The sequence below is a fragment of the Hordeum vulgare genome, chromosome 3H (genome assembly GCF_904849725.1).
Source record: "Hordeum vulgare subsp. vulgare chromosome 3H, MorexV3_pseudomolecules_assembly, whole genome shotgun sequence".
Classification (NCBI taxonomy): Eukaryota; Viridiplantae; Streptophyta; class Magnoliopsida; order Poales; family Poaceae; genus Hordeum; species Hordeum vulgare.
The window spans coordinates 161,043,244-161,068,213 of NC_058520.1; positions in this window are offsets into that span (position 1 = coordinate 161,043,244).

A 24,970-nucleotide genomic window follows, 5' to 3' on the forward strand; every position below is an offset into this window, starting at 1 on the left:
AAGAGAGAAAAGGCATCAGTATTGTACCATAATGTGTATTAACAGCCCATAATGCAATAAATATTGATATAAAAGCATGATGCAAAATGGAAGTATCAACTCCCCCGAGCTTAGACCTCGCTTCTCCTCAAGCGAAAGCCAAGATCAATAAGTATGCCCACATGTTTAGAGATAGAGGTGTCGTTAAAATAAAATACGGACATGAAGCATCATGGTTATTTTTGGAACAGCACCACATATTGACATAGAATATCTTTAGCTAGAGTAACAATTCATTCACCAGGCCAAATATGAATCAAGAACTCTATTAAAATTTAACAAACTATGGTTTCACTCATTGAAACAATTCCAATTTATCGCAACGTGGGAAACGGTCAATATAAGAGCTTGTAAAGTAAATACACGTACTCAATCATCTTATGGTCTTTCATAATTGCTAACACTCACGTGGTACCTATGAGGTCAAAGCTTCAATCGGACTCATAGAAAGACAGGGGCTTATAGTTTTGCTTCTCAACTATTTACCTCAACGGTAATGTCAACAATAATAACTCATGATCACCCACATCCGAGTGGATATATTTGTCTAGATCATACCCCAACACATGATGCTTGCCAAAAGATAAAGGCGAAATAAAGGAAATGGTGAAGATCACCACGACTCTTACATAAAGGTAAGTACTAGAAAGTAAAGGTAATAGATAGGCCCTTTGCAGAGGGAAGCACAATTTGTGATGCACGAGTAGCATCTCTATTTCGTGCAATAGTTTCTGGCTAATATGAGGTGGAAGCAAGCGACACATGTTGAAGGATCTACAACCATATAACTTCTATTCAGAAATAAGGAAACATAACTCATTATGTTGTCTTCCTTGTCCAACATCAACCTTTTAACATATAATATTTTAATGAGTGCTCACATTCATGAAAGATGTCTAAGATAATATTTTATATGTGAACCTCTCTCTTTATTACTTCCTTATAATTGCAACAATGACCAATAGCTTTGTTTGTCAACTCACAACAAATTTCAATCGTTATATATGTGAAGTCATCACTCCCCATAAGATCATTATGTTTGCTCTTTTTCTTTTATTCTATACTTCTTTCTATTTCTTTTTTCTCAAGATCATAGCAAGCAAGCAAAGCCCTCAACTCAAAACTACTCTTTATTATATAACTCTCTGACTTGCTTACATAGGGGGGACATAAAGGAAAAGTCAAAACTAGATCACACTAAAAAGTTACTCTGCTAAATTAATATATAACTAAAAGGATCGAATGAAGAAAAATGAAAAAGGTAAAAGGTGTGATGGTGATACAATACCGGGGCAGGTCCCCCAAGCTTGGAACAAGCCAAGGGGAGTGCCCATACCCATGTTTCCAGTTCTCTTTCTTCGGAGGTGGTGATGTTTGAGTTGTTGGTGAGGTTCAAGGTTTGTCCTCCGTATTCCAAGGCATGGGCTCACCATCGTGAAAAGATGAACTAGTCTCTTGGATCCTCAAGCCTGCAGCCAAACCCATTTTCTTAAATTTGTATTCATACTCACAATTTTGGTTTTGCAGGTCATAGATGTGGGTTTGGAGGTGCTCGATTTTCTCGTAAACCTTGAATACGTGATCCCAGAGGTCCTTGTCGTCTAGCTTGTACTTATGGGTAAACTCCGCGATCATCAGGTGGTTGGCATTAAGTCCTCGTTCCACCATCCCTTAGCACTTGAAGACTTGTTACTCCATTGCTTCGAGCCTTGTCCCCATGCTTCCCTTCTTCCTTGGCCCCTCAACATCACGGATGTACGGCACCCCCTCATGCATCTCAATGGTTTGAGGGTGTGGCAGCACCTCCGCAAGGTAGGGGTTGATGACCCTCTCAAAGAACTTGTCCTTCAGAGTTCTTAAAGACGTCATGTTGATCTAAATCTGTTACAGAAACAGCTCAAAAGGAAAATAGGAGATATTGTCATGATACGAAAGTGAAAACCTTTGGGAGATTATATAATGAATGTTTGCCAACCCAAAAGAGTATTCCACAAGAAAACAGAGTCCGGAGGGTGCATGGGGTGGCCACAAGCCTGCAGGGTGCGCCCAAGGGGGTAGGCCGCGCCCACCTGGCTTGTCGCCTCCTCATGCACACTTCAGACTCCTTTAAATTTTCCTAATTTTTTAAATATTAAAAAATTGATAAAATTTGCCATTGGAAACATTTTGGGGTCGGTTTGCTTACCGTAGCACATATCTATTCCTTTCGGAGTCTGAGACGTTCTGATAGGTCTCCCTAATGTACTCTTCTGGATTTATGGTATTGATAATATTAGTTTCAACATTCATGGGAGTACCTAAGATATAATGTTTGATTCTTTGTCCATTCACCACTTTCAAATTTGTGCCTTCTGCGTTGTTGATCTTGATGGCACCGGAACGATATACTTCCTCGATGGCCCTTCCCATTTAGAGAGAAGTTTTCCTGCAAAAAATCTTAAACGAGAGTCGTATAGCAAGACATGATCACCTACATTGAATTCATGCTTTTGTATCCTTCTATCATGCCATCTCTTATCCTTTTCTTTAAACAACTTAGCATTCTCATAGGCCTGGGTTCTCCATTCATCAAGTGAGCTAATGTCAAATAACCTCTTCTCACCAGCAAGTTTGAAAACGTAGTTAAGCTCTTTAATTGCCCAATAAGATTTATGTTCTAGTTTTATAGGTAAGGGACATGCTTTACCATAAACCATTTTATACGGAGACATACCCATAGGGTTTTTGTATGCAGTTCTATAAGCCCATAATACATCGTCAAGTTTCTTAGACCAATTCTTTCTAGATCTATTAACGGTCTTTTGCAATATCAACTTTATTTCTCTATTGCTTAGTTCTACTTGCCCACTAGACTGAGGATGATAAGGAGATGCAATTCTATGATTAACATCATACCTAGCAACCAATTTACGGAAAGCACCATGAATAAATTGTGACACCAAGGACCTCTGGATTTTGGAAAAGGTCCCACATAATCAAAACCCCAGATATCAAATGGTTCTATAACTAGAGAGTAATTCATACACATTTCCTGTCATCTACTAATATTACCAATTCTTTGACATTCATCAAAAGATAAGACAAACTTACGAGCATCCTTGAAGAGAGTAGGCTAATAAAAACCAGATTGTAATATCTTGTGTGTAGTTCTATCTCGAGCGGGATGTCCTCCGTAGGCCTCAGGGTGACACTTGTGTAGGATTTGTCCATGTTCATGCTCAGGTATGAAAGGGCGTTATATCGAATAGAGGGGGTGAATAGGAGAGTTTTAGAATTTCATCACTGAGGAAATTCCTGTTGAGGAAATTCCTCACTGATGAATAACATGCAGCGGAAACAGCGCAAGATCAGAGGTGCAAAGATTACAACAACAGTTTTCTTGATGAAGATTATGAAAAAGGGTTTGTAGAGTATGCATGCACAGAAAAAGCAGGTGAAGATTAACTGGTATGAAGAATTTGAGGTTGAGGAAATTCAGAGAAAGTCTTCAGCAAATTCTTGAAACAGAGACAATGAAAGTCTTCAACATACAATATTGAGCAATTGAAAGAGTTGAAGAAATAGAACCCGTATCACGATGAAGACAGTTGTTGATGACCTAGTTCCAACTGATGTGACAGTCATACGTCTGGTTTGGAGCGGCTTGGTATTGAAACCAAAGGACACACAGTCCCCGGACACACAGTCCCTACCGTACTCTCCTTGAGCTAAGGACACACAGTCCTTGCCCAACACTCGTGGTAAGTCTTCAGGGCAGCCTTCCAAACCCTCACAAACTCGGTCACCTGGCGATCCACAATTGACTACTGGATTGCTCTAGACCATGACACCTAACCGTCTGGAGGATGCACAGTCCTCAAAGGTAAAAGGCTTCAGTTCCACACAGGAAAAATTCTTCAGTGATGCTCAATCACTTGGTTTTTGGTTTGTGGTTTGGTGTTTGGTGTTTGGGGTATTCCCTCACTTGACGATTTACACTCGAAGACTCTGAGGAATTTGGGTTGCTCTAAATGACAAGTGTCAGTTTCTCGTGGAGCAGCCAACCAGCTAATGGCTGTGGGGGCGACTATTTATAGCCTGGGAGCATCCAGACATGATTTGACATAAATTCCCTTAAAATATTATGACCGTTCGTCTGGATAAGATCGGTGAGGTGGCGCGAATGGCGGCAACGGTCGAGACTCTCAACTATGAGAGTCCTCATGTCTCTCATATTCCCGACTTGAGGCTTTTGTAGGATTAGGCTTGGCTTGACCATCATGAGGAATATCATTCCGTAGTGTTACCTCGACCCCCTTTAACAGTACGGTGTTCCTATGACTCAAGAGTGAAGAAAATGCAACAGAACGAATAAATCTTCATGCTTCAAAGTCTTCAGACTGATTTTCTTCAGGACACATCATGTTCCTCATCTTCAGTTTCTTCATGAGGAATATCAATTTCATCGCAATTTCTTCGCGATCAGAATCTTCAGCATAAGACCAATTTCTTCAGCCGAAGATATATATTTTTAGGTGTCGATATTCATCGTATAACTCAAACTCCTCAGCGATTTATAGAGCCTGTGTACACTTATAAACACATTAGTTACTTAGCCTATAACTCTTCAAACAAGAAAAATCATGAAGGGCACTAGATGAATTACAATCTCCCACTTTTTGGTGGTTGATGACAATTAGGTTAAGTTTTCAACGGGGATAAAAATATGAAATGTAAATACTCAATTTGAGGAATTTGAAACCAAGATACTGAGAGACCCCCCCCCCCCCCCTGAAGATGTGCATATTTTGAGGAAATTGCTTTTCACAGCAGATGCACATTGATGATTTATATCATGGGGATCTCCCCGTGTATCTTGTAAATCATGCATACATTTGACATATACAATGAGGAATTTGAGAATGCATGATGAGAAATGGTATCTGACGAATTTCAGCATGCTTGCATTAATATTTTGAGGAATAAGCATGCAAAAAAAACGTTCAAAAGCGTTAGAGTACCATCGGGCTTAAGTTACAACTCATTACATAAAACACTTCACAAGAACCAAGAATTTGTAACTTAATAAAGTTCATAAGCCCCGCCAAGACTAACTCAGATTTCTCCCCCTTTGTCATCAAGTGACGTAAAAGGAGAAAACCGAGGACAAACGCCCCATGAAGACCCTCACTTCTGGGCTGATGAAGAGGCATGAGGATTCTGTTGGGGAACATCGCATGGGAAACAAAAAAATTTCCTACGCGCACGAAGACCTATCATGGTGATGTCTATCTACGAGAGGGGATTTCCGATCTACATACCTTTGTAGATCGCACAGCAGAAGCGTTAAGAAACGCAGTTAATGTAGTGGAACATCCACACGTCCCTCGATCCGCCCCGCGAACCGTCCCACAAACCGTCCCGCGATCCGTCCCACGATCCGCTCCGATCTAGTGCCGAACGGACGGCACCTCCACGTTCAGCACACGTACAGCTCGACGATGATCTCGGCCTTCTTGATCCAGCAAGAGAGACGGAGAGGTAGATGAGTTCTCCGGCAGCGTGATGGCGCTCCAGAGGTTAGTGGTGATCTAATCTCAGAAGGGCTCCGCCCGAGCTCCGCAGAAACGCGATCTAGAGGAAAAACCGTGGTGGTATGTGGTTGGTCTGCCATGGCAAAAGTTGTCTCAAATCAGCCCTAATACCTCAGTATATATAGGAGGGAGGGGGAGGGAAGAGGCGGCCTCAAACCCTCAAGGTTTGGCCGAAATTGGAGGTGGAGGAGTCCTACTCCAATCCTACTTGGAGTAGGATTCCACCTTCCCACTTGGAAACTCTTTCCACCTTGTGTTTTTAATGCTCAAACCTTATCGGCCTTAGTGGGAACTTACTCCAGCCCACTAGGGGCTGGTTTATCTCTTCCCATAGCCCATGAGACCCCTTGGGGCCTGACACCCCTTCCGATGGTACCTGGCACCCCTCCCGGCACTCCCGGTACACTACCGATGAGCCCGAAACTTTTCCGGTGACCAAAACAGGACTTCCTATATAGCAATCTTTACCTTCGGACCATTCCGGAGCTCCTCGTGATGTCCTGGATCTCATCCGGGACTCCGAACAACATTCGGTAACCAACCATATAACTCTAATACGCATAAAACAACGTCGAACCTTAAGTGTGCACACCCTGCGGGTTCGAGAACTATGTAGACATGACCCGAGTGACTCCTCGGTCAATATCCAATAGGAGGACCTGGATGCCCATATTGGATCCTACATATTCTCCGAAGATCTTATCGGTTGAACCTCAGTGTCAAGGATTCATATAATCCCGTATGTCATTCCCTTTGTCCTTCGGTATGTTACTTGCCCGAGATTCGATCGTCAGTATCCGCATACCTATTTCAATCTCGTTTACCGATAGGTCTCTTTACTCGTTCCGTAATACAAGATCCCGCAACTTACAATAAGTCACATTGCTTGCAAGGCTTGTGTGTGATGTTGTATTACTGAGTGGGCCCCGAGATACCTCTCCGTCATACGGAGTGACAAATCCCAGTCTTGATCCGTACTAACTCAACGAACACCTTCGGAGATACCTGTAGAGCAGCTTTATAGTCACCCAGTTACGTTGCGACGTTTGATACACACAAAGAATTCCTCCGGTGTCAGTGAGTTATATGATCTCATGGTCATAGGAACAAATACTTGACACGCAGAAAACAATAGCAACAAAATGACACGATCAACATGCTACGTCTATTAGTTTGGGTCTAGTCCATCACATGATTCTCCTAATGATGTGATCCCGTTATCAAGTAACAACACTTGCCTATGGCCAGGAAACCTTGACCATCTTTGATCAACGAGCTAGTCAACTAGAGGCTTACTAGGGACAGTGTTTTGTCTATGTATCCACACAATTATTGTGTTTCCAATCAATATAATTATAGCATGGATAATAAACGATTATCATGAACAAAGAAATATAATAATAACTAATTATTATTGCCTCTAGGGCATATTTTCAACAGTCTCCCACTTGCACTAGAGTCAATAATCTAGTTCACATCACCATGTGATTTCAACGAATCCAACACCCATATAGTTCTGGGGTCTGATCACGTCTTGCTCGTGAGAGAGGTTTTAGTCAACGGTTCTGAAACTTTCAGATCCGTGCGTTCTTTACAAATCTTTATGTCATCTTATAGATGTTGCTACTACGTGTTATTCGGAAATGCTCCAAATATCTACTCTACTATACGAATCCGTTTCACTACTCATAGTTATTCGGATTAGTGTCAAAGCTTGCATCGACGTAACCCTTTACGACGAACTCTTTAACCACCTCCATAATCGAGAAAAATTCCTTAGTCTATTTAGTTACTAAGGATAACTTTGACCGCTGATCAGTGATTCAATCCTGGATCACTCTGTGTACCTCTTAACAGACTTGTTGCAAGGCACACATCAGGTGCGGTACTCAGCATGGCATACTTTAGAGTCTACGGCTAAGGCATAGAAGACGACCTTCGTCTATTCTCTTTATTCTGCCGTGGTCGGGTTTTGAGTCTTACTCAAATTCACACCTTACAACACAGTCAAGAACTCCTTCTTTGCTGATTTATTTCGAATTCCTTCAAAAACTTGTCAAGGCATGCATCTTGTTGAAACTTCTATTAAGCGTTTTGATCTATCTCCATAGATCTTGATGCTCAACGTTCAAGTAGCTCAATCCAGGTATTCCTTTGAAAAACTCCTTTCAAACAACCTTTTATGCTTCACAGAAATTCTACATTATTTCTGATCAACAATATGGCAACCACATATACTTATCAGAAATTCTATAGTGCTCCCACTCACTTCTTTGGAAATACAAGTTTCTCATAAACCTTGTACAAACCCAAAATCTTTGATCATCTCATCAAAGTGTATATTCCAACTCCGAGATGCTTGCACCAGTCCATTGAAGGATCGCTGGAGCTTGCATACTTGTTAGTATCTTTAGGATCGACAAAACCTTCTGGTTGTATCACATACAATGTTTGCTCAAGGAAACCGTCGAGGAAACAATGTTTTGACATCCTATGTGCAATATTTCAAAAATAATGCAACAACTACTAACATAATTCTAACAGACTTTTAGCATCGCTACGAGTGAGAAAGTCTCACCATAGTCAACTGTTTGATCATGTCGGAAACATCTTTGCGACAAGTCGAGCTTTTCTTAATAGTGACTTATCACCATCGTTGTCTGTCTTCCTTTTAAAGATCCATCTTTACTCAATAGTCCTACGACCATCAAGTAGCTCTTCCAAAGTCTACACTTTGTTTTCGTACATGGATCCTCTCTCGGATTTCATGGCCTCCAGCCATTTGTCGGAATCCGGGCCCACCATTGCTTTCTCCATAACTCGTAGGTTCACTGTTGCTCAACAACATGACCTCCAAGACAGGGTTACCGTACCACTCTGCAGTAGTACGCGACCTTGTGAACCTACGAGGCTTGTAGTAACTTGATCCGATGCTCGATGATCACCATCATCAGCTTTCACTTCAATTGGTGTAGGCGCCACTGGAACAACTTCATGCGCCCTACTATACACATGTTGAAGTGATGGTTCAATAACCTCATCAAGTTCTACCACCCTCCCACTCAATTCTTTCGAGAGAAACCTTTCCTCGAGAAAGGATCCATTTCTAGAAACAAACACTTTGCTTTCGGATCTGAGATAGGAGATGTACCCAACTGTTTTGGATATCCTATGAAGATGCATTTATCCGCTTTGGGTTCGAGCTTATCAGACTGAAACTTTTTCACATAAGTGTCGAAGCCCCAAACTTTCAAGAAACGACAGTTTAGATTTCTCTAAACCTTAGTCTATACTGTGTCATCTCAATGGAAATACGCGGTGCCCTATTTAAAGTGAATGTGGTTGTCTCTAATGCATAACCCATAAACCATAGTGGTAATTCGATAAGAGACATCATAGCATGCACCATACCGAATAATGCGTGACTATGACGTTCAGACACATCATCACACTATGATGTTCCAGGTCCATGAACTGTGAAACAATTTCCACATTGTCTTAACTGCATACCAAAACTCGTAACTCGGATATTCATTTATATGATCATATCGTAGACAGTTTATCCTCTTGTTATGACGAATTTCACTCCGAAACAGAATTGAACTTCTCAATATTTCAGACTTGTGATTCATTAAGTAAATACTCTTGTATCTGCTCAAATCGTCATTGAAGCAAGAACGTAATGATATCCACTGTGTGCCTCAGCCCCCATTGGACTGCATACATCAAAATGTATCACTTCCAACAAGTTACTATCTTGTTTCATCTCAATGAAAACAAGGCCTTGCTCATGTGGTATGATTTGCATGTCACTAGTGATTCAAAATCAAGTGAGTATAAAGATCCATCAGCATGGAGCCTCTTCATGCAATTTATACCAACATGACTCAAGCGGCAGTGCCACAAGTAAGTGGTACTATCATCATTGCCTCGTATCTTTTGGCACCAATATCATGAACATGTGTAACACTACAATCGAGATTCAATAGACCATTGAAGGTGATTATTCAAGCAAATAGAGTAACCATTATTCTCTTTAAATGAATAATCGTATTGCAATAAACACGATCCAGTGATGTTCATGCTTAACGCAAGCACCAAATAACAATTATTTAGGTTTAACACCAATCCCGATGGTAGAGGGAGTGTGCGACGTTTGATCATATCAACCTTGGAAACACTTCCAACACGTATCGTCACCTCGCCTTTAGCTAGTCTCCGTTTATGTCGTAGCTTTCATTTCGTCTTACTAATCACTTAGCAACCGAACCGGTATCCAATACCCTCGTGCTACTAGGAGTACTAGTAAAGTACACATCAACATCATGTATATCAAATATACTTCTTTCGACTTTTGCCAGCCTTCTTATCTACCAAGTATCTAGAGTAGCTCCGCCTCAGTGCCCGTTCCCCTCATAACAAAAGCACTTAGTCCCGGGCTTGGATTTAATCTCGGGTCTCTTCATTAGTGCAGCAATTGCTTTGCCGTTTCACGAAGTATCCCTTCCAGCCCTTGCCTTTATCGAAACTTAGTGGTTTTACTAACCATCAACTATTGATGCTCCTTCTTGATTTCTACTTTCGAAGTGTCAAACATCGCGAATCGCTCAAGGATCATTGTATCTATCCTTGATATGTTATAGTTCATCACGAAGCTCTGACAGCTTGGTGGCAGTGACTTTGGAGAACCATCACTATCTTATCTGGAAGATCAACTCCCACTTGATTCAAGCGATTGTCGTACTCAGATAATCTGAGCACACGCTCAATGATTGAGCTTTTCTCCTCTACTTCGTGGACAAAGAATCTTGTCGGAGGTCTCATACCTCTTAACAAGGGCACAAGCATGAAATCACAATTTCATCTCTTTAGAACATCTCTTATGTTCCGTGACAGTTCAAAACGTCTTCGGCGCCTTGCTTCTAAGCCATTAAGTATTTTGTACTGAACTATCGTGTAGTCATCAGAAACGTGTATGTCGGATGTTCACAACATCTACAGACGACTCTCGAGGTGAAGCACACCGAGTGGTGCATTAAAGACATAAGCCTTCTGCGCAGCAATGAGGACAATCCTCGGCTTTACAGACTCAGTCTGCAAAGTTTGCTACTATCAACTTTCAACTAAATTTTCTCTAGGAACATATAAAAACAGTAGAGCTATAGCGCAAGCTACATCGTAATTCGGAAAGAACATTAGACTATATTCATGACAATTAGTTCAATTAATCATATTACTTCAGAACTCCCACTCAAAAAGTACATCTCTCTAGTCATTTGAGTGGTACATGATCCAAATCCACTATCTCAAGTCCAATCATCACGTGAGTCGAGAATAGTTTCAGTGGTAAGCATCTCTATGCTAATCATATCAACTATACGATTCATGCTCGACCTTTCGGTCTCATGTGTTCCGAGGCCATGTCTGCACATGCTAGGCTCGTCAAGCTTAAACCGAGTGTTCGGCGTGTCCAACTGTTTTGCACTATGTGAACGTTGAGTCTATCACACCCGATCATCACGTGGTGTCTCGAAACGAAGAACTGTCGCAACGGTGCACAGTCGGGAGAACACAATTTTGTCTTGAAATTTTAGTGAGAGGTCACCTCATAATGCTACCGTCGTTCTAAGCAAGATAAGGTGCATAAAGGATTAACATCACATGCAATTCATAAGTGACATGATATGGCCATCATCATGTGCTTCTTCATCTCCATCACCAAAGCACCGGCACGATCTTCTTGTCACCGGCGTCACACCATGATCTCCATCATCATGATCTCCATCAACGTGTCGCCATCGGGGTTGTCGTGCTACTCATGCTATTACTACTAAAGCTACGTCCTAGCAATATAGTAAATGCATCTGTAAGCACAAACGTTAGTTTAAAGACAACCCTATGGCTCCTGCCGGTTGCCGTACCATCGACGTGTGAGTCGATATTAACTATTACAACATGATCATCTCATATATCCAATATATCACATCACATCGTTGGCCATATCACATCACAAGCATACCCTGCAAAAACAAGTTAGACGTCCTCTAATTGTTGTTGCATGTTTTACGTGGTGACCATGGGTATCTAGTAGGATCGCATCTTACTTATGCAAACACCACAATGGAGATATATGAATTGCTATTTAACCTCATCCAAGGACCTCCTCGGTCAAATCCGATTCAACTAAAGTTGGAGAAACCGACACTCGCCGGTCATCTTTGAGAAACGGAGTTACTCGTAGCGATGAAACCAGTCTCTCGTAAGCGTACGAGTGATGTCGATCTGAGCCGCTTCGATCCAACAATACCGCAGAATCAAGAAAAGACTAAGGAGGGCAGAAAAACGCACATCACCGCCCACAAAAAACTTTTGTGTTCTACTCGAGATTACATCTACGCATGAACCTAGCTCATGATGCCACTGTTGGGGAACGTCGCATGGGAAACAAAAAAATTCCTACGCGCACGAAGACCTATCATGGTGATGTCAATCTACGAGAGGGGATTTCCGATCTACATACCCTTTTAGATCGCACAGCAGAAGCGTTAAAAAATGCGGTTGATGTAGTGGAATGTCCTCACGTCCCTCGATCCGCCCCGCGAACCGTCCCACGAACCGTCCCGCGATCCGTCCCACGATCCGCTCCGATCTAGTGCCGAACGGACGGCACCTCCACGTTCAGCACACGTACAGCTCGACGATGATGTCGGCCTTCTTGATCCAGCAAGAGAGACGGAGAGGTAGATGAGTTCTTCGGCAGCATGATGGCGCTCCGGAGGTTGGTGGTGATATAATCTCAGCAGGGCTCCGCCCGAGCTCCGCAGAAACGCGATCAAGAGGAAAAACCATGGAGGTATGTGGTGAGGCTGCCGTGGCAAAAGTTGTCTCAAATCAGCCCTAATACCTCAGTATATATAGGAGGGAGGGGGAGGGAAGAGGCAGCCTCAAACCCTCAATGTTTGGCCGAAATTGGAGGTGGAGGAGTCCTACTCCAATCCTACTTGGAGTAGGATTCAACCTTCCCACTTGGAAACTCTTTCCACCTTGTGTGTTTCCTTCTCAAACCTTATGGGCCTTAGTGGGAACTTATTCCAGCCCACTAGGGGCTGGTATATCTCTTCCCATAGCCCATGAGACCCCTTGGGGCGTGACACCCCTCCCGATGGTCCCCGGCACCCCTCCCGGCACTCCCAGTACACTACCGATGAGCCCGAAACTTTTCCGGTGACCAAAACATGACTTCCTATATATCAATCTTTACCTTCGGACCATTTTGGAGCTCTTCTTGACGTCCTGGATCTCATCCGGGACTCCGAACAACATTCGGTAACCAACCATATAACTCAAATACGCATAAAACAACGTCGAACCTTAAGTGTGCAGACCCTGCGGGTTCGAGAACTATGTAGACATGACCCGAGTGACTCCTCGGTCAATATTCAATAGCGGGACCTGGATACCCATATTGGATCCTACCTATTCTCCGAAGATCTTATCGGTTGAACCTCAGTGTCAAGGATTCATATAATCCCGTATGTCATTCCCTTTGTCCTTCGGTATGTTACTTGCCCGACATTCGATCGTCAGTATCCGCATACCTATTTCAATCTCGTTTACCGACAATTCTCTTTACTCGTTCCGTAATACAAGATCCCGCAACTTACACTAAGTCACATTGCTTGCAAGGCTTGTGTGTGATGTTGTATTACCGAGTGGGCCCCGAGATACCTCTCCATCATACGGAGTGACAAATCCCAGTCTTGATCCATACTAACTCAACGAACACCTTCGGAGATACCTGTAGAGCATCTTTATAGTCACCCAGTTACGTTGCGACGTTTGGTACACACAAAGCATTCCGCCGGTGTCAGTGAGTTATATGATCTCATGGTCATAGGAACAAATACATGACACGCAGAAAACAATAGCAACAAAATGACACGATCGACATGCTACGTCTATTAGTTTGGGTCTAGTCCATCACATGATTCTCCTAATGATGTGATCCCGTTATCAAGTAACAACACTTGCCTATGGCCAGGAAACCTTGACCATCTTTGATCAACGAGCTAGTCAACTAGAGGCTTACTAGGGACAGTGTTTTGTCTATGTATCCAGACTAGTATTGTGTTTCCAATCAATACAATTATAGCATGGATAATAAACGATTATCATGAACAAAGAAATATAATAATAACTAATTATTATTACCTCTAGGGCATATTTCCAACAGATTCTTGGCGACGGGCTTCTTCCTTGGTCCAGTAGAAGTGTCTTCTGGTTCTTCATCAAGTTCAGGAACTGGAATTGGCTTGAATTTTTTCTTGGGAGGCCAAGACTAGTCAAAGTCCTGAGTAAACTCCAATTAACAAAGTTCCTCTTCAGTCTTCAGATGCGCCAAGGTGGCCCAGGTACGATCAAACACCTCATGAAGATAATAGTGATTTTTCATCACTGCATTCTGAGTTGCGTTGAGGGTTTTAACAATGGCACTGAATTGACGTCCTTCTGATGAAGACTGAGGAGTAGCTCTCTATTATTCATCACTCTTGGGGCCACAGGGCTAGACGGATCTTGGGTAGCAGTGTCATCATATGAAGAATATGACTCCGCTTCATGGAACTGGCCATCTAGGGGTCGATTTCCTTCATGAATGACAGATTTTCCTTTGCCTTCAACTGACTCAAATGTCTTCTTGACGACTCTGACAGGCGCCAGATATCCAATGTGATTAGGAAAATCAGCAAGGTAGTTGATGCCTGACCTGCTTCTGATGAATCTCATGATCCAAGGAGCATTAATCGTCATGTCGAAGGGCGACACAGCATTATTAGCCAAAGTCCTCAGGAAGAAGTCAAGAAGGTTTATTGGTATGCCATGGATGATATTGAAGAGGATATTCTTCATGATGCCTACGACATCTTCTTCATCATCATGGCCTTTGATAGGAGCGATGACATTGGCGAGGATTCTGTAGACGGTTCGTGGTTCATACTTCAAGTCTTCAACCAGAAAGCTAGTTCTTGGAGGTTGGTCCTTGGCCAAAGGCTGCATGAGGACTTCCATCTGTTTGTTGGGAAGCTCCGTTCATCATACATTAGCACTGCATTTTCTGAGGGAATTGATACCGGAAGTGCACGAAGCAATTTAGTGGTAGGCGCTTTGTAGTGCGTGTGCTAAGTCATCCAGCCCAACACCCAAGTGTTTGACAACCTTTGGGTCTCCAAAGACATGCAAAGTAGCGTAGAACTGAAGAATTATGTCAGTGCAGAGAGGTAGCAGTCCAGCTTCATGAAGAACATTGAGTACTGGAATGAACCAAGGAATTTCTTCCATGTCAACATGAGGAATATGCTTGTGCTGAAATATTTTGTTCCTCCCACAGAGCACAGAGGCATTGTAGTTAACTTGCGTCCTCATACAGAATTTCCGGTGCCTGATGCGAAGCTTATCATACGGATTTGCGCTTGTGAAGTACATCCGTTCTTCATAGAATGCTTCCGTTTGAAACTTTGGCCTCCTAGACAAAGGTTGAGTTTGCTGCAGTTGAAGATTATGCTGCTGTTCTTGAAGAGGAGCTACTATCTTTGTTGTTTCTGTGTTGACCACAACAATAGGAGTTTCGGTGTTCGGTGTAGGAGCATTTTCTTCATTCTGACCTTTTTCTTCAGGTTGAGGATTTTCCTCAGCTTGAGGAATTTGCTTGGTGGAGGAGGCAGAATCATTAGCTGATGCAGCTGATCCTTGAGCAGATTCATCACACACGGTCTTCCCATCAGATCATGTGAGGATTTCTGTTATAGTAGGAGTAGGAGAGATTTGGGTAGACCTTGGTCGGCGATGAGTCTCTTCCCAGAAGTCATCATGAAAAACTGGAGTATTGCAATCAATATCATCATATGTCTTTTGAGGAGTGGAGGATTGAGGAATGTCATCAATTTGTATTTCCTCATCCATGATTTCTTCAGACTGAGTATCTTCCATTTCCTCATCTTCTTCAGGAATGACATAGTCAATTTGGAAGGGAACCAGTGAGTAAGATGGAGCTACATTAAGAGGCATAGAATCCACTTGGGCAGTTGAGGATTCTATCTGTGTGACCTTTGAGCGCTTGGCCTCTGAGGATTCTGATGTCATTGGAGCTTTTCGTTTCTTTGCTTATTTCTCAGCAGCTTTGGTGTTCTTCACGTCTGATGCAGAAGGAACCATCTTCTTCACCCTTGAGGGTTGAGGTGAAGGAATTGTTTCTTCAGGAGCTGGTGCAGTCACAGTCCTGGCAGTTTCCTCAGCTGAAGCCTTTTCTTCAGGTGGAACATTTTCTTCAGTTGGAGTAGATTCATCAGCTGGAGTATCTTGAGGAATTTCCTCAGCAGTAGGTTCATCAGCTTCATCTTCTTTGGTCAGCTGAACCGAATAGCCGGACTCAGGTAGCTTTTGCTGCATAGGAGGAGCACCCTTCTTGTTGTATTCCTCAATTACATGCAAACTGAATGAAATTCACCTTGAGACTTTGATGATCAGATAGGTTTGTGTACTTGTCTTTCAAAGTCTTCAGTTCAGCCTGGGTTTAAACAAGAGCTTCAGGCGTTAGATTGAGGAGATTCTGCTTGAGGAATTTATCCTTCTTCAGTTTCGCAACCTTTGCTTGCTTGGCTTGCTGCTCTTTCCATTTTGCCTCATTGATGAATGTGGAAACCATGTGACTGAGACCAGGGGGAAGCTTCAAGTCATCAAAGGGAGTGTTTGGATCTTCATACCAAACATTGATGAAATCCAGCAGAATCTTGGGGTCCATGGCAAGAGGAATAGAGCTGCATGAGGATTGTGCAACTCGTTCCTGCTTGTTTCGGATGATTGCTTGAAGAGTTTCATCATCGAATTCCTCACATCCCTTCTGATGCAGAAGGGATGTTGATGACTTTGCTTGGATTGGGTCTAATGCCTCTTCCACCAGTCATTTTAGTCTTCAAAAGAGTTGGTGAAGACTTTGTCGCACAGATCGTGGCAGATGGCACAGAGGAGCTGGAATGAGCAGATTGATGCTTTACTATCTGCTTTTGTTCTGGTTTTGAGGATTGTGGTGTTGTTGAAGGTTTTGGCACTGGTGCAACCTTCTGAGGCAATTGCTCTTTAGACACTGAGGCCTTTGGTTTCTTTGGCAGTGTTCGTTTAAGGAATTGTTGTACCAGAAGCTTCAGCAGCACAGGAGGTGGCTGCAGTGGCAGTAGCAGATTCCTGATTGAATTTCTTCACTGCAGCTTCTGCTTTCCTTTGTAGCTTAGACAAGTGTTTGTCTTTCTCCTCAGGGTAATCCTCAATTTTTTCAACGCTTGAGGAATGTGCAACCTCTTGATTACCAAGAGGAGGCCTCTTGCAAGGTGGCTTGAGGACGAATTTATTCGCATACTTTGGAGTTACATAGCGATATTCCTTCCACTCCTTAGTACACTTGCGTTCTATTTTCTGAAGCCTTATCTTCCGCTTCGGCATGGTTTCTTTGCCATATATTTCATCATCTGGTGTGCAGTAGTCAGCATATATATCTTCAGGAATGTCATCAGCAGTGTTATGTTCAAGTTTCTTTCCTCCATTTTGCTTTCTGTCATCTTCCATTTTCTTCAACTGATGGTTTTGCTGAGGAATTTGCATTCTTGAAGATTCTGATGACACCGCTAAAGTTTCATCGAGGAACGCTGCAAATAATTTAAGTTGATGAGAACCTAGTTGTCGTGGTTTTGTCACGATAGATGTCCTCGTGAAAGGACTTAGGGAAGGAGCCATCGCACCTTGGTGGCGACTCAAAGGGGGTGAGCGGAAGCGACACTCAGATTTACCCAGGTTCGGCCCTCGTGTAGAGGTAAAAGCCTATGTCCTGATTATGTGTATTAATGATGGATTCGATTACAAGGAGGGTGTAACTCGCCTGACCTAGCTCTCGATGATTTCTAACCTGCCCTATCTACCCCAGAGACTCGCCTTTATATACAGGTCGAGGCCCTAGGGTTTACAAGAGTTCTAGCCACACTACAGATCGTGGTCTTCCATATCTCTAAGTTCCCCGTGCTTTCCAAGACTAGAAACCTCCTTGGCGGCTTATCTTCCGCATCAATCCTGAACCGCCATCCGGTTCATGGGCCCTTGGGCTAAGGCTTGCATTAACCATGTATGAGTCGCCCCTTTAGTGACCCGGCCCAGTTAGGGCGGGTTACACCGCAAGTAATATCCCCAACATTAGGCCCCAGATTGACTTGAATTTATTCATACCAATGAACTTCCACGCTCACTTTGGGCGACTTGTATTACTTCCAGCTTTTGACAAATGACAAGCCGCCATCCCTCGTAAATTGTCTGAGCCGCCAAGTAGTTATTGATGACATCACCTCTTCCCTCCAGTTTCGGGATTCGTTGACGTAATTGCCCAACGGATATTTTTTACCATCACCTTCTTATCCCGAAAATCCAGGCGCCATCATTGTGGGTTTTCAATCTGTCGCCTCAATTGCCACGCGTGTCGTTTCGTTTCCAGCGCACGGCCTTTAAATAACCACACGGGGGGAGTGGGGGCGCCGTCACCTACCCCCACTTTATCTTCCTCGTCAGCTTCGTCTTCCTCGCACCTGCGCTTCGGCCTTCTCGCCGTTCCCGAAGCTCCGTCACGAGCCGCTGCAGTCCAGGCATCTCTAGGCCAATCGAAGGTGCGGTCTCCGTCGCGGATCTTCCGCATCCATCTCCGGGCATCGTCCTCCTCTCTCAGGTAAACACTCTTCCTCCAGTAGTGTTAGAATTAAACCCCCACGTTCTTCTAGGTTAGTCTCGGAATTCGATGAACATTTCCCCCCTATCCTGTATCCGTCAACATGCTTATGGTAGATCCTTCGTAGTAGTAAATCACGGTAGTTTCACAGCATCTTCCGGCCATTTGATGTTTACTTCACAGATCCATATGGCATCTGTGTCGCATTTTTGCGTTCATAGCCTTCGTAAATTCGACAGGCATTATTTTCTCAATTTGCTCCTCCCGTAGATCCATAATTTATTGCTAGTTTTTAGAAACATGTTTATCCTCCTTCCGGGAATATCCCTAAAGAAAAAAAACCTTTTAGAGTTGCTGCTCACCTTTTTCCACCATGGCGAGTTAGAATATCCCCATAGCTATGCATTTGATTGCTGAATGGCGAGTTATAATGTCCCTGTAGACATACTGTAGATCACTCAACTAACGAGTTAGAATATCCCCATAGCTATGCCTCTCGTTACTGAGTGGCGAGTCATAATGTCCCTGTAGACATACTGTAGATCACCCAACTGGCGAGTTACCACTTACATGGTTTCTAATAAACCGTCGTGTTCCTTCCTTTTGTAGTCATGGGAAATATCTTGAAATACAACTGGTTACCAACCAAAATCAGTGACGCCTATCTTGATAAATATGTTACGGCGGGTTATCTTGATCCCAAAGAAATTGTTGGCTGGCGGACTGCCCCAGGCGAGGTGACTCCCAATCCTGCCGAGGGGGAGGTAGTCGTTTTTTTGATCATCTTGAACGAGGCTTCAAACCTCCCGGATCAAAGTTCTTCAGAGACGCTCTAGACTTCCTCAATGTTCACCCTCAAGACTGGGGGCCAAACTCCATCATCAACCACTGCCAATTCCAAGTGTTTTGCGAGGCCTATCTGCAGATAGAACCCACAGTGTTACTGTTCTGGAACTTCTTCTATCTGAACCACCAGACCGAATTCACCAGCGGGCCTAACTTGGAACTTGGGGGTGGGGGTTAACATCCATCGACGTCGCGAATGTGGGTTCCCATCTATAATTCTTCCCAACCATCCCAAAGGCTGGGCCGAGTCATTGTTTTATTATCGTGACACATCTCCTCACGGCGAGAACCCAATTCCGGGTTACAGAGAAGATCGCTCGCCCATGGAATTCAAGCTGCCAGAGAAACTTACTGAATAAGAATCAACCTTTATCCCTGTCTTCTCCCAGCTAAGGTCCTTAACCAATAATGGGCTTACTGGGGTTGACCTAGTCCGTTGTTGGGTGGAGTGGAGGATTCTTCCTTTGAGTCGCCGGGATGGCCTGATGTGCGAGTATGACGGCAGCAAGAACCACCCCAAATGTTTCTTCCATACAAGACTCGCCGAAGAAGACATTGTCGAAATGATCAAGAAGCTAACAAGCGAGCCTTTGGAGAACTGCGCCAAGATTGGGCACAAGCTTTTCTGCCTCTCCAACCCGGCTCCAGTGGTAACACTCTAAGTCACCTCCTTTCATTTTTTTCAATACGTCTTCCAATGTTCCTGATCTGAACTGTTATTACATCAATCAGAAGGGATCAGCATTCTGGTCTCGAAGGCCCAAGGTGACTGTCCAGAAAACAACCAAGGCGCCTCCTAAGAAGAAAAAGAAGACCAAAGGCAAAGCCACCGTCAAGGAATCGTCTATCGTGGGCGAGTCTCGAGCCGGCGCAGAACAATGAGAGGTAAAAAATTACCCGTTTGTTTGTCATCACTATGTTCCGACTTATGATTATGCCATGTTACCTTTGTTCATAGGAGGATGACTATGAAAGCCAAGATGACGTCATCGAGGTAATTTCTATTTCTTCCAACTCAACTTCTTCTTCTCCCTAGGCCGGCCAGGCGGATTTGTGGAAAAGTTCCCATGTCTCACCCAAATGCTCATGTGGACCCTAATTTCCTTTTGAAGAAGGCGAGGTATCCCCCCAAACGTCATAACTGAAGCCATTTTGGCGACTTAGTTTCCGGGTTACCTGAAAAGACTACTGGTCAGAAACGACAAAGTGAGGTATACTCCTGTTAACACCTTTCCCTTCTTGTGAAAAACGTTATTCGCAATACGTTCACTCCTTGAACTTTTGTCCATCAGGTCTCTTCTCCTTCATCCGGTGACTCAGTAATGTCGGCTCTTCCCCCAATGATTCGTGTAAAGGGGTAAGTTCTTTTATTAACCTTTTTCCTTCCCAATAATGATACCTATCCTAACTTTGATGTCTTTTCATCTTAGAGCACAAGCAAAGAAGAGAAAAACTGGCGATTGGTCTTCTGCTCCTAAAACAACTGAGGTGTTTGGTATGAGCACATCTATCCCAGAATTTGACGAAGACCCAATGGCGACTAATGATGAGCTTGTGGACGACATTCCTGATGTCCGGACTGATCCTCCAAGCCCTCTGAAGGAGGCCACCGAAAATGTTAACCCGCCAAGCTCTTCCAAGGCGGCTGAAGACCCAGATACCGTAATTGTTACTCGTACTGGCTACTCTAAGCATGCAACAGCGTTGTTATCAAAACATGCATCCAAAGAGACCCATTCTTCTGCAGAGCAAGACATCACCAAGCAGAAGCTTCCCAATAATGAGAAGCTTGAATTTGAGCAACTCTGCTCTGGCTTCGTAAGTCGCCTGGAAACAAGCTATGAAATGGAGAAGAGATCGGTCAACATGATGCGAATCAAACATGAGGTACGTCCTTTGTTATTTGTATTTCCACCCATGAGCCTTCCAGAAGACTAGTTTTGTTTGACGAATTGTGTTCGTTGCATTATCTGGGAGACCCATATCTATCCATAGCCCCCAAGGGCCGGGTCATCTTTTGAAAGATGTGTCGGGTCTTGAATTAGATAAAAACATCACCCTATAGCCCCCAAGGTCCGGGTCATCTTTTAAAAGATGAGCTGGGTCTTGAATTAGATAAAAACTTCAACCTGTAGCCCCCAAGGGTCGGGTCATCTTTTGAAACACGAGCCAGGTCTTCGAATTAGATAAAAACTTCAACCTGTAGCCGCCAAGGGCCGGGTCATCTTTTGAAAGATGAGTCGGGTCTTTGAATTAGATAAAAACTTCAACCTATAGCTCCCAAGGGTCGGGTCATCTTTTGAAAGATGAGCCGGGTCTTTGAATTAGATAGAAACTTCAATCTGTAGCCCCCAAGGGCCGGGTCATCTATTGAAAGATGAGACAGGTCTTGAATTAGATAAAAACTTCAACGTGTAGCCCCCAAGGGCCGGTTTATCTTTTGAAAGATGAGCCGGGTCATGAATTTTGTATGACTTTGAAAAGAATCATACATTAGCCCCCAAGGGTCAGGGATGTTGCTTGCAACAGTTCTGAAACTTGCGTCCCCAAAATTTGTTTGCAGGAATCCTTGACCCGGCCGAGTCATCCTCAGCTGATTTGAAGAAAAACTTGGCCGAACAGCAGAATGCTCGGACCGAATCTGAAGAGAAATATCGGTTGGCCCTTGCTGATATGGATAAAATGAAGGTTGATCACCAAAAATTTGAGAAGAAAGCCCATGCTGATCAAGCCGCCATCATGAAGCGGGCGGAACAAGCCGAGGAGAAGCTAGAAGCCGCTCTGCAAGAGATCTCGAGGTTAAAAAACATATCTCCAACATGACCCAAGCCATCTTTGGTAAGGATCAATTCCCTTCGTCAGAAAAAAGAGCCGCAATCCAGTTTGCAAATACTAATTTTCACAGTTATCTTTTGTAGGTCCGCGAGCCGCCAATCTCCAAAACGACTGCATCCTAAAGTTGAAGGCGATTTACACCTTTACAGAGCAGTTGTATACGGGAGGCATGATGATGATAAAGGCAGTGATGGTCAACAAGGAGCCAATAAAATCCATCAAGCATATGCTGGGTTGCGTGTCGACACTGCCACCTCAAGTAGAAGAACTGAAGAGATCAGCCGCCCGCAAGGGAGCACTGACTACCCTAAGTTGGTGCCTCGCCTACGCTCCCGAACTTAAGCCAAAGGAGGTAGCTGCTGGTTATCAGGAATTGAAAGATGACGAGTCAGAGTTCACCGAAGAAGATTACCACCAATGTGTGAAAGAGTCTCGATCCGCTGCAACTCAGCCAGTGGCCAGCTTGGACTTGAACAAATACCAGGATGCGTATGATGAAAGTAATAAAAAGGTAACTCCTCCTTCATTCGAAGTTACCAGCCTGACTCCCCGCGAGCGTAAGAACACCTTTGACTTTGAAGCTGATGTATCTGTCTTCCTGAGCGATGAAGATGAATTTGTCGCCTTATCCAAGTGCAATTGGAAACTGGGCGACTTACAAATCGAAGATGGAGAGAGCTCAAGGCAGGGTGATCCGGAGGCGGCTTGAGTTTACTCTGCATGTACTTGGTTCTTCAAAAACAAGTTGATCTATTTCTGACCAGGAAATGATGCGCGGTATGGCGGAGTGAGCAATGTAATAGTCTTTACGTCTCAGGGAAACAATCTTCCAGCCATGCCTTATGCTTGACAGTTTCTGAATTGTCATCCTTTTTGCGAGTCATGAATTGCCTTTCCAAATCCTTATGCTTGATAGTTTGGAAGTGTCCTAGTTTGACAAAAATCTTCTTCAACCTGTTTACCAGGGAAAACATCATACGCTGACTCAATGAGTCGCGACAAGCGATGAACTAGCCAGTAGGTCATGGCGAGTTATAAACAAGGAGCCGTCCCAGTGAGTCGTAGCGAGTCATAAAAATCTTTTACGAAACCTTGCGGCAGTGCCACGAAGATATTCATAAAAAATTGTTGGCTCAATGAGTTACGACAGGATAGGACGAGTTTGCAAAACTCTAGTGCTACCCCAAGAAGGCTTTTGCAACAGCCCAAGTTATTTAGACCGACTGATCAGGCGTGAGTCAGGCTTCATTGAAGTAGGTTCAGTGAACCAATGGTTCTCTATTTTCCATGTGTGGCTCTGGCAGGTACCTTTCATGTTTTAAGCAAGGCAAGTTCAGGGTCCATAAAGCGGATCGACTCGCCAAGAGTACATGGGTCCATAAGGCGACTCGTCCAACACATAGTCCAGTATAACCATTTGTAATGCGGTAATTTTTCGCTATCCAAGAGGGTATTCAGGCTGAACTCTATGAGTGGAAGCCCCCAAGTGACCTATGATTAGGGAAGAAACCAGACATAGGATTGCAGAAGCGTATCCGCTCTTACTGCTAAACGACTTGGGAGCTAGTAGCCCCCAAGTAAGCCGGCTTAGTTCTCAAAATCATGTAAAGCGCCCATGTTTGAACCATGCAACATGGCAACTTTGGTCCTCTTTGGCTTACCAGTACCCAGTTTTGAAACAAGTGCAACATGGCGACTTCTGCTCTTTGGTACTGATAGCGTCCATGCTTGGACAACTTATGGAACAATAAAGACTCATGCTTTCAAGAAGCTGAAATGGCAAAGGACCCCGAAGTTTGTGGGTGCCGGCTTTATTTCTTTATAAATAAAATATTACAATTTTGAGATTGTAAAAAATAAAGGATCTCACGGCTCTAGGTGTAGTAAGGCCGCAAGTGGGCGATATTCCACGGGCGAGTTGTCTCAACCTCTATTGTTGGCCTATCAGGGCGAAGATCCACCAAGTAGTTTGAACCGTTCCGAAGATTCTTGCGGATGACAAACGGTCCTTCCCATGGCAGTGATAACTTATGCATACCAGTGTGGTCTTGAATCAACCGAAGCACTAAGTCGCCCTCTTGAAAAGTCCGGCTCTTGACGCGGCGGCTGTGATAGCGTCGCAAGTCCTGTTGATAGATCGCCGACCATGAGGTAGCCAAGTCTCGCTCTTCCTCCAAAGCATCCAACGAGTCTTGGCGTGCTAACTCGTTGTCCTGTTCCACATAAGCGGTGACTCGTGGTGAATCGTGTCTAGTGTCAGTTGGCAATACTGCCTCTGCCCCGTAGACCAGGAAAAAGGGAGTAAAACCCGTAGAGCGATTTGGGTGGTTCTGATGCTCCATAACACTGAGGGTAGTTTTTCAACCCAACACCCCGGGGTACGCTCCAGCGGAACCATAAGCCGGGGCTTGGTTCTTCGCAATATTTCTTGATTCGCCCTTTCTGCCTGTCCATTAGATTGGGGGTGTGCGAATGCAGAAACGTCAAGCCGGATATGCTCCCTTCCACAAAACTCTTGCATCACACGTTTGATAGATTAGTACCATTATCAGTAATGATACTATGAGGGTATGTGAAACGGAAGATCAATTTTTCCAGGAATTTGACAGCCGTGTCTGCATCGCAGCTACTAACTGGTTCTGCTTCGACCCACTTGGTAAACTTGTCAACCGCCACCAATAGGTGAGTCTTTTTGTTGGACGACATTTTGAAAGGACCAACCATGTCCAGCCCCCAGACCGCAAACGGCCATGTGATTGGAATCATCTGTAATTACTGAGCCAACACATGCATCTAACACCCAAATTTTTTTGGCAACCATCACATCGGCGAACTATATCTTCGGCATCTGCATGAGCCGTCAGCCAATAAAACCCATGCCTAAAAGCTTTGGAAACCAGGGAGCGTGACCCGGCATGATGAC